Raw genomic sequence first — 18,561 nt, 5'->3', positions numbered from 1 at the left:
TTAAGGCGTCTTGTACATACCAGTTGCGTGGCTCCTGGGAGTATGGGTTCGAGTCACTTCTGGGGTGTGAGTTTTCAGTTGCATATTGTCCTGGGGACCATTCAGGCTTGTTCGCATTTGTGTTCCTCACGTGTGCCCCAAAGAATGAGGTGATTTGGTAAAATGCTATGCCCAAGATTACTATCCGAGTGCCGGCGGTGGGGTGGTTCAAATAGCCTCGGCTATCACCTCATTTTGTCCGGTCGTGATGGTCAAGTGGATTAAGGCGTCTTGTACATACCAGTTGCGTGGCTCCTGGGAGTATGGGTTCGAGTCACTTCTGGGGTGTGAGTTTTCAGTTGCATATTGTCCTGGGGACCATTCAGGCTTGTTCGCATTTGTGTTCCTCACGTGTGCCCCAAAGAATGAGGTGATTTGGTAAAATGCTATGCCCAAGATTACTATCCGAGTGCCGGCGGTGGGGTGGTTCAAATAGCCTCGGCTATCACCTCATTTTGTCCGGTCGTGATGGTCAAGTGGATTAAGGCGTCTTGTACATACCAGTTGCGTGGCTCCTGGGAGTATGGGTTCGAGTCACTTCTGGGGTGTGAGTTTTCAGTTGCATATTGTCCTGGGGACCATTCAGGCTTGTTCGCATTTGTGTTCCTCACGTGTGCCCCAAAGAATGAGGTGATTTGGTAAAATGCTATGCCCAAGATTACTATCCGAGTGCCGGCGGTGGGGTGATTCAAATAGCCTCGGCTATCACCTCATTTTGTCCGGTCGTGATGGTCAAGTGGATTAAGGCGTCTTGTACATACCAGTTGCGTGGCTCCTGGGAGTATGGGTTCGAGTCACTTCTGGGGTGTGAGTTTTCAGTTGCATATTGTCCTGGGGACCATTCAGGCTTGTTCGCATTTGTGTTCCTAACGTGTGCCCCAAAGAATGAGGTGATTTGGTAAAATGCTGTGCCCAAGATTACTATTCGAGTGCCGGCGGTGGGGTGGTTCAAATAGCCTCGGCTATCACCTCATTTTGTCCGGTCGTGATGGTCAAGTGGATTAAGGCGTCTTGTACATACCAGTTGCGTGGCTCCTGGGAGTATGGGTTCGAGTCACTTCTGGGGTGTGAGTTTTCAGTTGCATATTGTCCTTGGGACCATTCAGGCTTGTTCGCATTTGTGTTCCACACGTGTGCCCCAAAGAATGAGGTGATTTGGTAAAATGCTATGCCCAAGATTACTATCCGAGTGCCGGCGGTGGGGTGGGTCAAATAGACTCGGCTATCACCTCATTTTGTCCGGTCGTGATGGTCAAGTGGATTAAGGCGTCTTGTACATACCAGTTGCGTGGCTCCTGGGAGTATGGGTTCGAGTCACTTCTGGGGTGTGAGTTTTCAGTTGCATATTGTCCTGGGGACCATTCAGGCTTGTTCGCATATATATATATATATGTCGTACCTAATAGCCAGAACGCACTTCTCAGCCAACTATGCATGGCCCAATTTGCCTAATAAGCCAAGTTTTCATGAATTAATGTTTTTTCGACTACCTAACCTACCTAACCTAACCTAACCTAACTTTTTCTGCTACCTAACCTAACCTAACCGATAGAGATAGGTTAGGTTAGGTTAGGTAGGGTTGGTTAGGTTTGGTCATATATCTACGTTAATTTTAACTCCAATAAAAAAAAATTGACCTCATACATAATGAAATGGGTAGCTTTATCATTTTATAAGAAAAAAATTAGAAAAAATATATTAATTCAGGAAAACTTGGCTTATTAGGCAAATCGGGCCTTGCATAGTAGGCTGGGAAGTGCGTTCTGGCTATTAGGTACGACATATATATATATATATATATATATATATATATATATATATATATATATATATTGTTGGGGGTTCCTCCTCTCTGTTATTCTCTACCCTTACTCTGGGGTGAGCAATAGTTACTCTCAAGGTAACTCACCGTAGCCCTGCGGGTCTTCCCTCGATCCTCACGGCGCCACTGCACGCCAGGAGAGTCTCCCAGTCAATCTTAACGGCCTCTTATTAAGAAAGAGTGAGAACACGACTCGTTCACCTCGACTGTCGTGTGCCCTCCCCAACAATAGGGCTCTACGGTTAAACACAAGATCGCCAACTGGTGTTTAAGGTGGCCAGTAACACCCTCAGTGGACTGGTGTATTCAGTGGTAGCCTTGGCAAGGTCACACTCAAAGATCAGGAATCAGGCAGGTACTTGTTGTTATCACTCTATGTTTACCAGTATAATGTAGCCACAAGATCAATGGAGGGGATGATAAAAACACTAAGATAGTTTTGTATTTTACTTAAAATGTATGAAAGATGTCACAAGGCCACACAATAATCGATAAATCAACTGATCCTGACTCGGCCGGTAATTCCCACGGATATTATACGATCACTAGAGGGCAACACTCTCCCCTCCTCATCAAGTGTCAAACCCCAGCTGATCGCGTGGCCTCTCCGCGCGAACTTTGCTTGTTTTCTAGATTCGCTGTTTCGTTAAATTCTCCAATATTACTAGAAACTCGCACACTCGATATTGGCTAAATAAACCGGATTACTCAGTTACACTGTACTCAGGCTCAAACAGTCTTTTCTACAATCAATGCTATAATGATTCACTGTGATGGCTTCACATTGTTCTTCACTCAACAATATATTAGGAACTATTAACACTGGAGTTTTCAGTATTTTCTCTCGTTGGCGATAACGCAATAATTCACTGTACTCACAAATGATTATTCACTGAATGGACATAGACATATATATGGTATATAAATCAATCATCAATACATGGAAAATAAAGTTTCTGGGCACATAGCCTAACCTCCAAATACTGGCATAATATTATATATAATTCACCACTATATGTTCATATCAAAATCTATAGAAAGATATACACAACACAGTAAATTTATCACTGGTTCTTGGTGTCTGTACACACCAATAATCAACATGAATATTACAAGCACTCTTGATAGTACTGTCTAGCACCCTGGTGCTTTACCATGACATAAGTGAGACTTGCTCACGACATATAAAATCTTCAGGCTAGATAATATAGCCAAATAACACAGCTAACTAAAGGGGAATGGGGAGGGAACTAGAACCACCTACTTCACCCTATCCTCCGATGAGAGTCGAGATGTAGCTCCTGGTCCTCGTGTCGGGAACGCCCCCACACTACACGTCGTCGTGTCCTACCAGAGCCTCTCGTCGTCCCACCGTTTAGCGCGTCGTCTCCGTGCCTCCTCACTGCAGGTCCGTCCTCCTCCTTGACTTCTTGAAGGTTGGAGTCGGTCTCCTGGCCGTCGTCTTCTCCCAGCAACGGCTGTCGCCTACGTCTCAGCTACAGTCGTCCGGTTTCCCCAAATAGTCCTCTCTTCCTCAGCTACCCAGTGGCTCTGTCAGCCACTACGCTGTCACGAACTGGTGAATTGCCACAGACGTCAACCTACGTCACTGCACGGCTTCACTGCTACTGGCACAGTACCTGACTGGAGCACTTGTTGCTCAAATAACCGTCAATTCCCTCTTCTGGTTCAACACATGAACTAGGGAAGACTTCTCAGAGTACTGGCGAACTTCCGATGACGCGTAAATCCACGGTAGTGGGAAACAGCTGTCCGACAGACAGGACCACTCGTCGCACGTCCGACCTCTATGACGTGTCGTGTATGACTGATGGCGCCAGCCCGGCGCGCTGGCCGGACCCCCTTCCTTCGTGACGTCACTTTCGCTACGGGAAGTTTTCATTGGCTCCCGGTGCCACACTGCTGTCGGTGACCAATCCGGTGCCACTGACGTCACACGGTTTTGGCGGGAGATCAGAGAAGCCAGCGCCATCTTGGCTCCCTAAAGGGCCTATACCACCGGCCAAAATATTACTATTTCACAAATTTCTCGGCTCTCCGAGAACACTTCACTCTCTCCCATATATCAAATTGTAGCCTGCAACGTAGAGAACGCTTGGGAAAAGCAGACATGACTCTTACTGCAGGCGTGGGAGAATTATAAGGGGGGGAACTCCGTCACAATATATATATATGTCGTACCTAGTAGCCAGAACGCACTTGTCAGCCTACTATGCAAGACCCGATTTGCCTAATAAGCCAAGTTTTCCTGAATTATTATATTTTCTCTAATTTTTTTCTTATGAAATGATAAATCTACCCATTTCATCTTGTATGAGGTCAATTTTTTTTTATTGGAGTTTAAATTAACGTAGATATATGACCAAACCTAACCAACCCTACCTAACCTAACCTAACCTATCTTTATAGGTTAGGTTAGGTTAGGTAGCCGAAAAAGTTAGGTTAGGTTCGGTTAGGTAGGTTAGGTAGTCGAAAAACAATTAATTCCTGAAAACTTGGCTTATTAGTCAAATTGGGCCTTGCATAGTAGGCTGAGAAGTGCGTTCTGGCTACTAGGTACGACATATATATATATATATATATATATATATATATATATATATATATATATATATATATATATATATATATATATATATATATATATATATATATATATATATATATATATGTCGTACCTAGCAGCCAGAACGCACTTATCAGCCTACTATGCAAGGCCCGATTTGCCTAATAAGCCAAGTCTTCATGAATTAATGATTTTTCGACTACCTAACCTAACCTAACTTTTTCGGCTACCTAACCTAACTTAACCTATAAAGATAGGTTAGGTTAGGTAGGGTTGGTTAGGTTTGGTCATATATCTAAGTTAATTTTAACTCCAATAAAAGAAAATGACCGCATACAAAATGAAATGGGTAGCTTTATCATTTCATAAGAAAAAAAACAGAGAAAATATGTTAATTCAGGAAAACTTGGCTTATTAGGCTAATCGGGCCTTGCATAGTAGGCCGAGAAGTGCGTTCTGGCTACTAGGTACGTCATATATATATATATATATATATATATATATATATATATATATATATATATATATATATATATATATATATATATATATATATATATATATATATATATATATATATATATATAAATATATATAAGCCGTGACTAAGGCGACGAGGTGGTCACCACTGGGGGCTGGGGACTCGACCCTACCGCAGAGGAGGGAGGGGAGCTGAGAGTAGTCAGGTCGTCTGGGCCCAATGCAGCAGGGGATACAGGGCCTGGTCTTCCAACACAGTCCGACTCGGGGGCTTGGTCGCCCACCCCACGAGCCTGAGAAAGTACAAGGGAAACATTATCAGCCATGAAAACGAGGGAAAACTTTCATTCGCGAATGTGCCCCCACACTCACCATGGAGCCACAATTAGAGGCAGGACACCCAACAAGAAGCTATCGCCGATCTAGCCGGGGCCCCCAAGGGGTGCGTCGTGAATATACGCCCCACTAACGCCACCTTCAGAATCGTGAGTCCGTCGAGAGCGGGTTCAGTGACGAAGAAAGGATTGACAATAAAAGGGTCCCCTCGCTCGAGACGTTGGGTTCTACAGTTCTACGGGTGCAAGAGTATGCCTCCTCAAACACCCGGGCGTCAAAACAAAAGAAGGTCGAAAGAATAATCAAAACAAGCAAAAGGTCGGCAGGAAATGACAATTTGATAGGAGAAAAGGGGGGGGGGGGAGAAAAAGGAAACACGAGGAAAAGGAAAAAGAGGTCTGGCAAAATTGGTAAAGGCAGCAGCAGGAGCATAAGGCTGCAAAAGGACAAAGGACTGACCCAAGGAGCATCACACTCCGGCAGCTGCCCACCAAGCCCTCTCACGGCGACAACGAGCCAGACAGTGAGGGGTTAATTGTAGGGAACACCGAAGGATAAAGGTGATTGATGCGTGACTACATCTAGTTGTCCACTAGGTCTGCTCTCTTCCCTCTCTCTCTCTCTCTCTCTGCTATTTTCCCATTGGGTCTGTTCGCTTCCCACTAGGTCTGCTATTTTCCCACTGGGTCTATTTGCTTCCCACTGGGTCTTCTATCTTCCCACTGGATCAATGGAGGACCGTTAAATAGCTGTTTGCTCAAACTCATCTGAATGTTCATTAATGGTGTCGGCTCCCGAATGAACATGGCCTAAGGCATTTGGAGCCTCCTTCAACTGTCGGTGTGTGTGAATATAGTGTATCCTTCATTATCCCAGCAAACAATTTATGGTAGCCACAACGTACCTGGAAAGTGTTTGAAAGCAGTGGCAACGTTTATTTTCTCATATTAGTTATGTTATTGTGTGTGGTCGTAAAGAGGTTGCCACAACTTACTGCACTAAACATTGGCTAAATAAAATTTGAAACTTTGTGGCAACCTTAAATGTTACATAAAAGTGTTTTTTATGACTGATTGATAGTATTTAAAAATGTAGAAATATATGAACAATATATTTCTATATTTAGTAGAAATAAAACCGGATGTGCATACTATAGATGAGTTTAAATTTAATTTTATTCAACATGAGTTAAACAATATAACACGATAAAATCACCAACATGGTGTGATAGTGTGGTATATGTGGTGTTGTAGTGTGGTGTAGTAACGTGGTGTAGTGGCATGCTGTAGTGGCATTTTGAAGTGGTGTTGTTTAGTGGTGTGGTGTAGCAGTGTGGTGTGGGGTTGTGTGGCATAGTGTAGCAGCATGTTGTAGAGGTGTGGTTTAGTGGCATTGTGTTGTTGCGTGGTATAGTAGTGTTGTTTAGGGGCGTGGAGTAGTTGTGTGGTGTAGTGGCGTGGTGTGGTGGCATAGTTTACTACACATGGAGTTGTAGTGTAGTGTAGTGTAGTGTTGAGGTGTAGTAGAGTGGAGTAGTAGCCAAGTGTAGTGGGGTGGTGTAGTGAGCTGGTATTGTAGCATGGTGTAGTGGCATGATCTAGTGGTGTGGAGTAGTGGCATGATGTAGTTGCGTGGAGTAGTGGCATGATGCAGTAGAGTAGTGGCGTGGTGCAGTAGCATGGCGATGTAGCACAGAGAAGTAGCATGGTGTACTGGGGTGGTGCAGAAGTGTGGTGTAGTGGCATAGTGTAGGGCGTGGTGAAGTAGCATGGTGTACTGGGGTGGTGCAGTAGTGTGGTGTAGTGGCATAGTGTAGGACGTGGTGAAGTAGCATGGTGTAGGGCGTGGTTTATTCGTATGGTGTAGGGCGTGGAGTAGTGGCATGGTGTAGTGGCATGGTGTAGTAGCATGGTGAAGTGGCATTTTGTATGGTGTAGTGTAGTAGCGTGGTGTACTGGTGTGGTGTAGTTGTGTGGTGTAGTAGTGTGGTGTAATGGCGTGGTGTAGAAGCATGTTGTATTGCCATGGTGTAGTGGCTTGGTGTAGTAGCGTGGTGTAAAGATGTAGTGGCGTGGGGTAGAGGCGAGCTGTAGTGACGTGGTATCGTTGCATGGTGTGGTGGCGTACAGTGGCATGGTGTCCTAGCAAAGTGTAGTGGCATGGTGTAATGATGTAGTGGCATGGTGTATTTGCATGGAGTAGTGATGTAGTGTGGTGTGGTGTAGTGATGTGGTGTAGTCACATGGTGTAGTGGTGTGGTGTAGTAGTGTCGTGTAGTGGTGTGGTGTAAGGCGTGGTGTAGTGGCTTGGTGTAGTTACATAGTGTAGTGGCTTGGTGTAGTTACATAGTGTAGTGGCTTTGTGTATATACGTGGTGTAGTGGCGTAGTGTAAAGCGTGGTGTAGTGGCATGATGTAGTGGCTATGTAAAAGATGTGTTGTAATGGCGTGGTATGAGGTATGATGTAGTGGTGAGGTGTTGTGGCGTGGTGTAGTGGCATGGTGTAAGGCTTGGTGTAGCAGCGTGGTGTCGGGCACGGTGTAGTGGCGTAGTGTAAGGGGTGTAGTAGCGAGGTGTGGTGGCATGGTGTAAGGAGTGGTGAAGAGTTGAGGTGTAGTGGTATGGTGTAAGTTGTGGTGTAGTGGTGTGGTGTAAGGAGTGGTGCAGTGGCGTGATTTAGAGGCATGGAGTAAGGCGGAGTGTAGTGACGTGGTGTAAGGCTTGGTGTAGTGCCGTTGGGTAAGGCGTGGTGTAGTGGCGTGGTGTAAGGGATGGTGTAGTGGCGTAGTGTAAGGCATGCTGTAGTGGTGTGGAGTGAGGTGTGATGAAGTGGCGAGTGAAAGGCGTGGTGTAATGAAATGATTTAGTTACATGGAGTAAGGTGGAGTTTTGTGGCATTATGTATAGCTTGGTGTAGTGGCGTGGTGTAAGGCATGGTGTAGTGTAAGGCATGGTGTAGTGTAAGGCATGGTGTAGTGGTGTTGTGTAAGGCGTGGTGTAGTGGTGTTGTGTAAGGCGTGGTGTAGTGGTGTGGTGTAAGGCATGGTGTAGTGGCGTGGTGTAAGGTAAAGTGTAGTGGTGTTGTGTAAGGCGTGGTGTAGTAGTGTGGTGTAAGGCATGGTGTAGTGGCGTGGTGTAAGGTAAAATGTAGTGGTGTTGTGTAAGGCGTGGTGTAGTGGTGTGGTGTAAGGCATGGTGTAGTGGCGTGGTGTAAGGTAAAGTGTAGTGGTGTTGTGTAAGGCGTGGTGTAGTGGTGTGGTGTAAGGCATGATGTAGTGGCGTGGTGTAAGATACAATGTAGTGGTGTTGTGTAAGGCGTGGTGTAGTGGTGTGGTGTAAGGCATGGTGTAGTGGCGTGGTGTAAGGTAAAATGTAGTGGTGTTGTGTAAGGCGTGGTGTAGTGGCGTAGTGTAAGGCATAGTTGAATGCCACTATTGACTTATGTACTACAGTAGTATCATAGTGTAATGATGTAGTGTCATGGTGTATACCTCACTGTTAGGTGAGGTGTAGTGGCGTGATTGGTTGTAGTAGCTCACTGTGAGGTGTAGTGGCATGGTGTAGTGGTGTAGTGTAGTGGCATGGTGTAGTGGCGTGGTGTAGTTGTGTGGTGTACTAGCGTGGTCTGGTGGCGTGGTGTAGTAGCATGGTGTATTGGTGAAGTGGCATGATGTAGTTGTGTGGTGTAGTGGTGTGGTATCGTTGCGTGGTAGGGTTGCATGGTTTAGTGGCTGGCATTTTGTAGTGGCATGACACGGTGTATAGGCATGGTGTAATGGTGTAGTGGCATGGTGTACTTGTGTGTAGTGGCATGGTGTATTAGCTTGATGAAGAAGTGAATTGTAGTAGCGTGGTGTATTGGCGTGGTATCGTTGCTAGAGTGGTGGTGTATAATAGCGTGGAGTAGTGCCATGGACCCCATACCCACATGATGGGTATGGGGTCCACTACCATCCACAAGATGGGTATGAGGGTCCAATACCATCCACAAAATGGGTATGGGGTCCCACTACCATCCACAAGATGGGTATGGGGTTCACTACCACCCACATGATGGGTATGGGGTTCACTACCATCCACAAGATGGGTATGGGGTTCACTACCACCCACAAGATGGGTAACAAAGTTATCAATTTTGAAACAGATTGACAATTTTTAAGTTCCATGTTTATTCACATTGTGAAATTGAGAGTCAGTGTAGTGACATAAATTGGTAAATCATAAATATTGTAAGTTAAGAATCTCATGCATGTGTGTGTTTGGGGGGGGGGGGGGCGATACCCTTGGTAAGCGAGAGTGGCAGGTAACCTTAGACGTTCTGCGGTCAACGTGGGGGGTGGGGGGGAGGGTGGGTCAAACCCACCCTCCACCATCTGGGCATAATACCACCTTAACAACACTCTCCAAGCCTCCAGCTGATGCTTGTAGATGCCTCATCTAACCTCACTTATGTCACACATTAACCTAGACATTACACGTATATGTATGTATGCATGCATGCATGCATGCATGTATGTATGTATGTATGTATGTATGTATGTATGTATGTATGTATGTATGTATGTATGTATGTATGTATGTATGTATGTATGTATGTATGTATGTATGTATGTATGTATGTATGTATGTATGTATGTATGCATGCATGAATGTATGTGTGCATGAATGTTTATATGTATGTATGTGGTGATCCCACTGATGTTAACAACTTCAGACCTATATCAATTCTGCCAAACTTATCAAAAATATTTGAAAAACTAATCTTTAAGCAGCTTTACTCTTATCTAGCCAAACTCAATATACTTAGCTCTTGTCAATATGGCTTCAGACCCCAAAAATGCACTAACGATGCACTTAATAATATGATTAACTTGATACATACAGCTCTTGATAAAAATGAGTTCCCTGTTGGGTTATTTGTAGACCTGCATAAGGCTTTTGACACTGTTAACCACCAAAACCTTCTTCTTAAATTACAACATTATGGAGTCAGAGGGGACCGCATACCCATTCTGTGGGTGGTATTGGTCCGGATACCCTTCGTGTGTGTGGCAGTGGACCCCACACCCATCTTGTGGGTGCTAGTGGACCCCCATACCCATCTTGTAGGCGGTAGTGGACCCCCCCATACTCATCCTGTGGGCAATAGTCGACCCCATACCCATCCTGCAGGCGGAAGTGGACGCCATACACATACTGTGTGTAGTAGTGGACCATATACTAATCCAGTAGGCGGTAGGGGACCCCATACCTGTCCTATGGGTAGTTATTGGGCCCAGACCCATCCTACATGTGGTATGGACTCCTTACCCACCTAACAGGTGGTAGTGGACCCTATACCCATCCTACAGTAGGTAGTAGACACTATACAATTCTGTTTGCAGTAGTTTAACCAATAGACATTCCAACATAACATCGTTTTCTGTTGACGTTCCTACAATATATTCTTTTAAGATTTTTAAAGCACAAACTAGTGTATATAATGTTGATTGGTGAGGGACTATTATTGTATGTAATAATTTATAGTGCTTATTATAATTTACTAAGAACAACTAATATTTCTCAAAACAAAACTACGAACCTTCAATAGGATGTAGGTGATCTGTAATATTCTAAGAGCATGGACAATAGTAGGCAAATTTTACATCCCATGTGGGACCTGAAAACTACAATTTTCATTATAATTGAACCAATCACGGCTATTCTGCTGTCTACGGCGATGGACATGTACTGTGAGACGTAAACTGGTATGTGAGGAAGAGTTTGGGCCTTGGAAAAAATGTAACTGGGAATATACCACATATGTACAAATTCATATTCAACATATTGACTTTAAGCATTAAGTCATATATGTGCAGTCATGTGCGAGAGCGGGTTAAAGGCGTTGTGTGTTGTAGTTACATAATGTATGGCTTGGTGTAGTTACGTGGTGTAGTGGCAGGGTGGAAGGCGTGGTGTAGTGGCATGATGTAGTGCCATGGTCCTGTGGCGATGTGTAAGACGTGTTGTACTGGTGTGGTGTTATGTAGTGGTGAGGTGTAGTGGCATGGTGTAAGGTGTGCTGTAGCAGCGTGGTGTGAGGTATGGTGTAGTGGCTTAGTGTAAGGCGTGTAGTGGCGTTGTGTAAGGCAAAGTGTAGTGGCATTGTGTAAGGCAAAGTGTAGTGGCGTTGTGTAAGGCAAAGTGTAGTGGCGTTGTATAAGGTGTGGTCTAGTGGCGTGGTGTAAGGCATGGTGTAGTGGCATGGAATTAGGTCTGGTATAGTGGCGTGGTATAAGGAATGGTGTAGTGGCGTGATTTAGTGGCATGGAGTAAGGCGGAATGTAGTGGCGTGGTGTATTGTTCTTACTTGGCTCTGCCATGAAACCAGGGGACAGATAAGTTTCGTATATATTCTTGCAGGGATCAGTCACTCATGTATTTTGGTAGTGATAGGCCCTGACTTAGGGATTTTGTCTGGGTTCTTGATTAAGTAAATATTAGAACAATTAATAGGTTGGGTTATGTAAGAGGGATATTTAATTAACAGTTAACTTATATTCAAGGTACCTGCATCCTGCTTGTGTTTATGTTCCCCCATCTTCCTTGCCAAACGTATAAATAACCTTGTTGCTCACAGTGTGGGCAGACTCTGTTAGCTATTCTAATCTATTAATAGATGTTAGCTATTCTTAGAACTGTTAAAGTATCAAGTAAATGAATGGTCTTGGAAGAATTGTGATGATTGTTACTGCACGATCAGTTGAGTATCCTTAAGGCAGCGATCATGGGGTAGCTAGAGAGCTATTTTGGTCTTCTCTGCTGTGTTCGAACTGATAGGTCAAGATAGATAGATCTTGTGGGCTGTTTCCTTACCTCTTCTCATCCTCCTGTCTTCTCTCTCCTTATTCTTTATTTACCAAGTTATGAAACTTACCATTGAATACTGTGCCACCATAGTTTTAAAGCAGTAGTTTGTGTCCTCTTAAGCAAGTGTTTTGAGCCCAAGCGTTAAATCTGGGGTGGCTAAGAAAGACCACGTGTGCATATGTTTACAGTGAACATGTGTGAGTTCTGTCCCTTTAGGAATGAAGACTTTACCACTAGTTGCTGTTTGTAATCCTTGTCTCCTGTCTATGTAGAATCAAAGGCTTAACGTATGATCGAGTTAGTAAAGTATTTGTTGTATTAGTGGGAAGGTTTATTTGGGGGTTAATAAATAATAACTAAGGTTATATTAGAGTATTCTTTTACCCTGGTTTAAGTGTAGGAGGGTAATCTCTCTAAACTCCAGCGTTTTAGGTCAAATATTATTTGCTGGGAATTGTCTTCCCTGGGGGACGGACCTAACCTAACTAAACTATTTTAGGAAATCCTTGACCTTAGCTATTGATCCCCCTCACCGAGGAAACACTAGTTCATTCATAACAAGTGGCGTGGTGTAAGGCAGAGTGTAATGGCGTGGTGTAAGGCGGAGTGTAGTGGCGTGGTGTAAGGCATGGTGTAGTGGCGTGGTGCATGTCATGGTGTAGTGGTGTGGTGTAAGGTGTAGTGTAGTGGTGTGGTGTAAGGTGTAGTGTAGTGGTAAGATGTAAGGCATGGTGTAGTGGTAAGGTGTAAGACGTGGTGTAGTGGCGTGGTGTAAGGTGTGGTTTAGTGGTGTGGTGTTATGGCGTCATGTAAGGTGTGGTGTAGTGGCGCGATGTAAGGCGTGGTGTTGTGGCATTGTGTGAGGCATTGTGTAGTGGCATTGTGTAAGGCGTATAGTGGCATGGTGTAGTTACGTGGTGTAGTGGCATGGTATAGTGGCAAGTATAGTGGCGTGGAAAAGTGGCATATAATGGCAAGGTATAGTGATGTGGAATAGTAGCGTGGTGTAGTGGCGTGGCATAGTGGCATAATATAGTGGCATAGTGTAGCATGGTGTGGTGGTGTGGTGTTGTGGCATTGTGTAGTGGCGTGGTAGAGTAGCGTGGTGTAGTGGCCTGGTGTATTAGCGTGGTATTGTGACATAGTATAGTGGTGTGGTGTAGTGGCGTGGTATAATGGCGTGGTCGAGTGGTGTGGCGTGGTAATGGTGTGATATAGTGGCATGGTATAGTGGTGTTGTATTCTGGCTGGGAATAGTGGTGTGGTGTAGTAGCGTGGTATAGTGGCATGGTGTAGTTGCGGGGTATAATGGTGTTGTGTAGTAGCATGGTGTAGTGGCATGGTGTAGAGGCGTGGTGCAGTAGCGTGGTGTAGTGGTGTGGTGCAGTGGCATGGTGTAGTCACATGATGAATTGGTGTGGTGTATTGGTGTGGTGTAGTGGTTTGGTGTGGTGTAGTGGTTTGGTGTGGTGGCGGGATGTAGTAGCGTGGTATAGTAGTGTGATATAGTCGAAAGTATAGTGGCATGTTGAGGCGTGGTATAGTGGCATGGAATAGTGGCGTATAGTGGAGTGGTATAGTGGCGTTTAATAGTAGCGTGGTGAAGTGGCATGGTGTAGTGGCATGGTATAGTGGTATAGTGTAGCGTGTAGTGGAGAGGTGCAGTGGTGTGGTGTAGTGGCGTGGTGAAGTGGCGTGGTGTAGTGGCATGGTATAGTGGCGTGGCATATTGGCGTGGTGTAGTAGTGTGGTGTAGTGGCATGGTGTAGTGGTGTGGTGTAGTGACGTGGTGTATTAGCGTGATATATTGGTGTGGTGTAGAAGCGTAGTGTAGTGGTGTTGTATAGTAGTAGTACTACTACAGTAGTATACCACTACTATACCACCACTGTATACCAGTACAGTGGTGTGGTGTGATGTAGTTGCATGGTTTAGTGGCATGGAATAGAGGCTTGGTGTAGTTGCATGGTGTAGTGGCATGATGTAGTGGTGTTGTATAGTGGCATGGTGTAGTGGCATATTGTAGCGTGTTGTAGTGGCGAGGTGTAGTGGTGTGGTATAGTATCATGGTATAGTTGTGTGCTGTAGTAGCGTGGTTTAGTGGCATTGTATAGTGGCTATCGTATAGTGGCGTGGTATAGTGGTATTGTAGTGGTGTGGTATAGTGGTATGGTATAGTGACATGGCATAGTGTCATGGTGTAGTGGCGTGGTGCAGTAGCTTGGAATAGTTGCGTGGTGTAGTAGCTTAGAATAGTTGCGTGGTGCAGTGGTGTGGTGTTCTGGTGGGGTATAGTGGCGTGGTTTAATAGTGTGGTGAAGTGGCATGGTGTAGTGGCGTGGTAGTGGCATGGTGTAGCGGCATCGTACAGCGGCATGGTATATTGGCGTGGAACAGTGGAGTGGAGTAGTGGCGTGGTGTGGTGGCGTGGGTTAGTGGCGTGGTGTAGTGGCGTGGTATAGAGGCATGGTGTAGGGGCATGGTGTAGTGGCGTGGTATAGTGGGCGTGGTATAGTAGCATGGTATAGTAGCGTGGTGTAGTGCCATGGTGTAGTGGCGTGGTGTAGTTGCGGAGTGTAGTGGCATGATGTAGTATCGGGTATAGTGGTGTGGTATAGTTGCATGGTAGCATGGTATAGTAGCGTGGTATAGTGGCATGGTTTAGTGGTGTGGTGTAGTTGCATGGTGTAGTGGCATGATGTGGTGGCCTTGTATAGTTGCGTGGTAAAGTAGCATGGTATAGTGGCATGGTGAAGAAGCGTGGTGTAGTGGCATGGTGTAGTGGCATGGTATAGTGGCATGGTGTAGTGGCATAGTGTAATGGCATGGTATAGTGGCATGGTGTAGTGGCATGGAGTAGTGGCTTGGTGTAGTGGCATAATGCAGTGGTGTGTTATTGTGACTTGGTGTAGTGGATTGGAGTAGTAGTATGGTATAGTGGTCTGGTGTAGTGGTGTGGTGTAGTGGCATAATGTAGTGGCATAGTATAGTGGCATGGTGTAGTGGCATGTAGTAGTGTGGTGTAGTGGCGTGGTATAGTGACGTGGTGCAGTGGTGTTTAGTGGCGTGGTGCAGTGGTGTGGTGTAGTAGTGTAGTTCAGTGGCAATTTGCAGTGGAGTGGTTTTGTGGCGTGGTTTAGTGGCGTGGTGTAGTGGCGTGGTGCAGTAGCATGGTATAGTGGCGTGGTATAGTGGCATATAGTGGTGTGGTATAGTGGTGTGGAATAGTGGTGTGTAGTGGCGTGGTATAGTGGAGTGGTAAAGTGGCGTGGTGTAGTGGTGTGGTGCAGTGCCGTGGTGTAGTGGTGTGGTGTAGTGGCAAGGTACAGTGGCATGGTGTAGTAGTATAGTGTAGTGGCATGGTGTAGTGGCATGGTGTAGTGGCATGGTGTAGTGGCATGGTATAGTGGCATGGTGTAGTAGCGTGGTGTTGTGGCATGTTGTGACGTGGATTATTTGTGTTATAAAGTGGCATGGTGTAGTGGCGATGTATAGTAGCATGGTGTAGTGGCGTGGTTTAGTGGTGTGGTATAGTGGTGTGGTGTAGTGGTATTGTATAGTAGCATGGTATAATGGCATGGTATAGTGGTGTGGTATAGTGGCATGGTGCAGAGGAAGGGTGTAGTGGCATGGTCGTCGGTCGGCCGAACGAACAGCACGCAGGACTTGTGATCCTGTGGTCCCATGTTCGATCCCGGGCACTGGCGAGAAACAATGGGGCATAGTTTCTTTCACCGTATGCCCCTGTTACCTAGCAGTAAAATAGGTACCAGGGTGTTAGTCAGCTGTCACGGGCTGCTTCCTGGGGGTGGAGGCCTGGTTGAGGACCGGGCCGCGGGGACACTAAAGCCCCAAAATCATCTCAAGGTAACATCAAGATATGTTATAGTGGCGTGGTGCAGTGCCGTGGTATAGAGGCTTGGTGTAGTTGCGTGGTGTAGTGGCATGTAGTGGCGTGGTGTAGTGGAATCGTATAGTGGCATAGTGTAGCGTTTAGTGGCGAGGTGTAGTGGTGTGGTGTAGAGGCGTGTAGTGGCGTGGTGTTGTAGCATGGTGTAGTAGCGTGGTGTAGTGGCATGGTATAGTGGTGTGGTATATTGGCGTGGTGTAGTAGTGTGGTGTAGTGGCATGGTGTAGTGGTGTAGTGTAGTGACGTGGTGTATTAGCGTGGTATATTGGTGTGGTGTAGAAGCGTGGTGTGGTATAGTAGCATGGTATAGTGGTGTGGTGTGGTGTGGAGTAGTTGCGTGGCGTAGTGGCGTGGAATAGAGGCTTGGTGTAGTGGCGTGGAATAGAGGCTTGGTGTAGTTGTGTGGTGTAGTGGCGTTTTGTAGTGGCGTGGTGTAGTGGCATAGAGTAGCGTGTTGTAGTGGCGAAGTGTAGTGGCATGGTGTAGTAGCGTGGTGTAGTGGCATGGTGTAGTTGCTTGGTGTATTGGCGTGGTATAGTATCCTGGTATAGTGGTGTGGTGTAGTAGCATGGTTTAGTGGCGTGGTATAGTGGCATGGTAAAGTGGCGTGGTTTAGTGGTGTGGTATTGTGGCGTGGTAGTGGTGTGGTATAGTGGCATGGTATAGTGACATAGTATAGTGTCATTGGCTGGGTATAGTGGAGTGGTGTAGTAGCTTGGAATAGTTGCGTGGTGCAGTGGCATGGTGTACTGGTGGGGTATAGTGGCATGGTGTAGTAGTGTGGTGTAGTGACATGGTGTAGTGGTAGTGGCATGGTGTAGTGGCATGGTACAGTGGCGTTGTATAATGGCGTGGTACAGTGGAGTGGAGTAGTGGCATGGCGTGATGGCGTGGGTTAGTGGTGTGGTGTAGTGGCATGGTATAGAGGCATGGTGTAGGGGTGTGGTGTAGTGGCGTGGTATAGTGGTGAGGTATAGTAGCATGGTATAATAGCGTGGTGTAGTGGTGTGGTGTAGTGGTGTGGTGTAGTGGCGTGGTGTAGTTGCAATGTGTTGTGGCGTGATGTAGTACCTGGTATAATGGCGTGGTATAGTTGCGTGGTAGCATGGTATAGTAGCGTGGTATAGTGGCGTGGTTTAGTGGTGTGGTGTAGTTGCGTGGTGTAGTGGCATGATGTGGTGGCCTGGTATAGTTGCGTGGTATAGTAGCATGGTATAGTGGCATGGTGAAGTAGCGTGGTGAAGTGGCATAGTGTAATGTCATGGTATGGTGGCATGGTGTAATGGCATGGTGTAGTGGCATAATGCAGTGGTGTGTTATTGTGGCATGGAAAATTAACACGGAAGAAGACTCACTATCACTTCAAGTTGATCTAAATAGGGTTTTGAAATGGTCAACTGACTGGCAGATGCAGTTTAATGCTGATAAATGTAAAGTTCTGATTCTAGGTAATGATGATAGAGTTACAAGATATGAGCTAGATGGTGTTGAGATTGCGAAGTCGGATTGCGAAAGGGATCTGGGAGTTATGATTAGCAAGAATTTAAAACAAAAAAATCAATGCATGAATGTTCGTAATAAAGCAAATAGGACACTGGGATTTATTAATCGAAGCGTTAGTAACAAGACACCTGGTGTGGTTCTTCAGCTATATCTTGCTCTGGTTAGGCCCCATTTAGATTATGTAGTTCAGTTTTGGTTGCCGTACTATAGAATGGATATAAATTCACTTGAACGTGTCCAGCATAGGATGACTAAGTTAATTCCCCAAATTAGAAATCTTTCATATGAAGAAAGATTAACAAAGTTTAAATTGTGTGCATTGTGGTCCTGGCAGTATGGGTTCGAGTCACTTCTGGGGGTGTGAGTTTTCATATGCATATAGTCTTGGGGACCATTCAGGCTTGTTTGCATAACAGCTACTGACAATTCGATTCAAACCAGAATCTTTGTAAAAAGTTTACAGTAGTGCAGCCAAGCTAAGTATGAGACTTGAATCCTTTTAATGAGTTATGTGTGCTTTTCCGTGATGCAATGTGGCCCCATCTTCCAGCCTTCCAGCCGGAGGTGGTACCCTCTTTCCCCTTTTCTATTAAAAACTGTATTTATATAAATATATATATATATATATATATATATATATATATATATATATATATATATATATATATATATATATATATATATATATATATATATATATGGGGTGGTAAGAGAAAAGCACACAGAAACTGTATTGGAGGGGATCTAAACATTCCCTCTAATGCGTTATGCGTGGTTTTCTCCGAGGCTATGGGTCCCCCTTCTTCCAGCTAGAGGTGGTACTCCCTTCCCATATATATAAATATATATATATATATATATCCCCGGAGGCCAGAGGACCTTCTGAAGATGTATTTAATATACGAAAGTACTATATATATATATATATATATATATATATATATATATATATATATATATATATATATATATATATATATATATATATATATATTTATATAAATACAGTTTTTAATAGAAAAGGGGAAAGAGGGT

The 18,561-nt window shown here is 45.0% G+C and overlaps 1 protein-coding gene across 1 annotated transcript in view; it reads right to left on the bottom strand.

Moving 5' to 3' along the window:
- Nucleotides 1-18,561, bottom strand: part of LOC123760153 (protein Star-like) — a 164,864-nt gene that overhangs the window by 25,241 nt on the left and 121,062 nt on the right. The window lies entirely within an intron of this gene.

This window comes from Procambarus clarkii, chromosome 3 (assembly GCF_040958095.1).
Source record: "Procambarus clarkii isolate CNS0578487 chromosome 3, FALCON_Pclarkii_2.0, whole genome shotgun sequence".
Classification (NCBI taxonomy): Eukaryota; Metazoa; Arthropoda; class Malacostraca; order Decapoda; family Cambaridae; genus Procambarus; species Procambarus clarkii.
The sequence above is the reverse complement of the archived record's forward strand: the minus strand, read 5'-3'. Positions and strand labels throughout refer to the sequence as shown.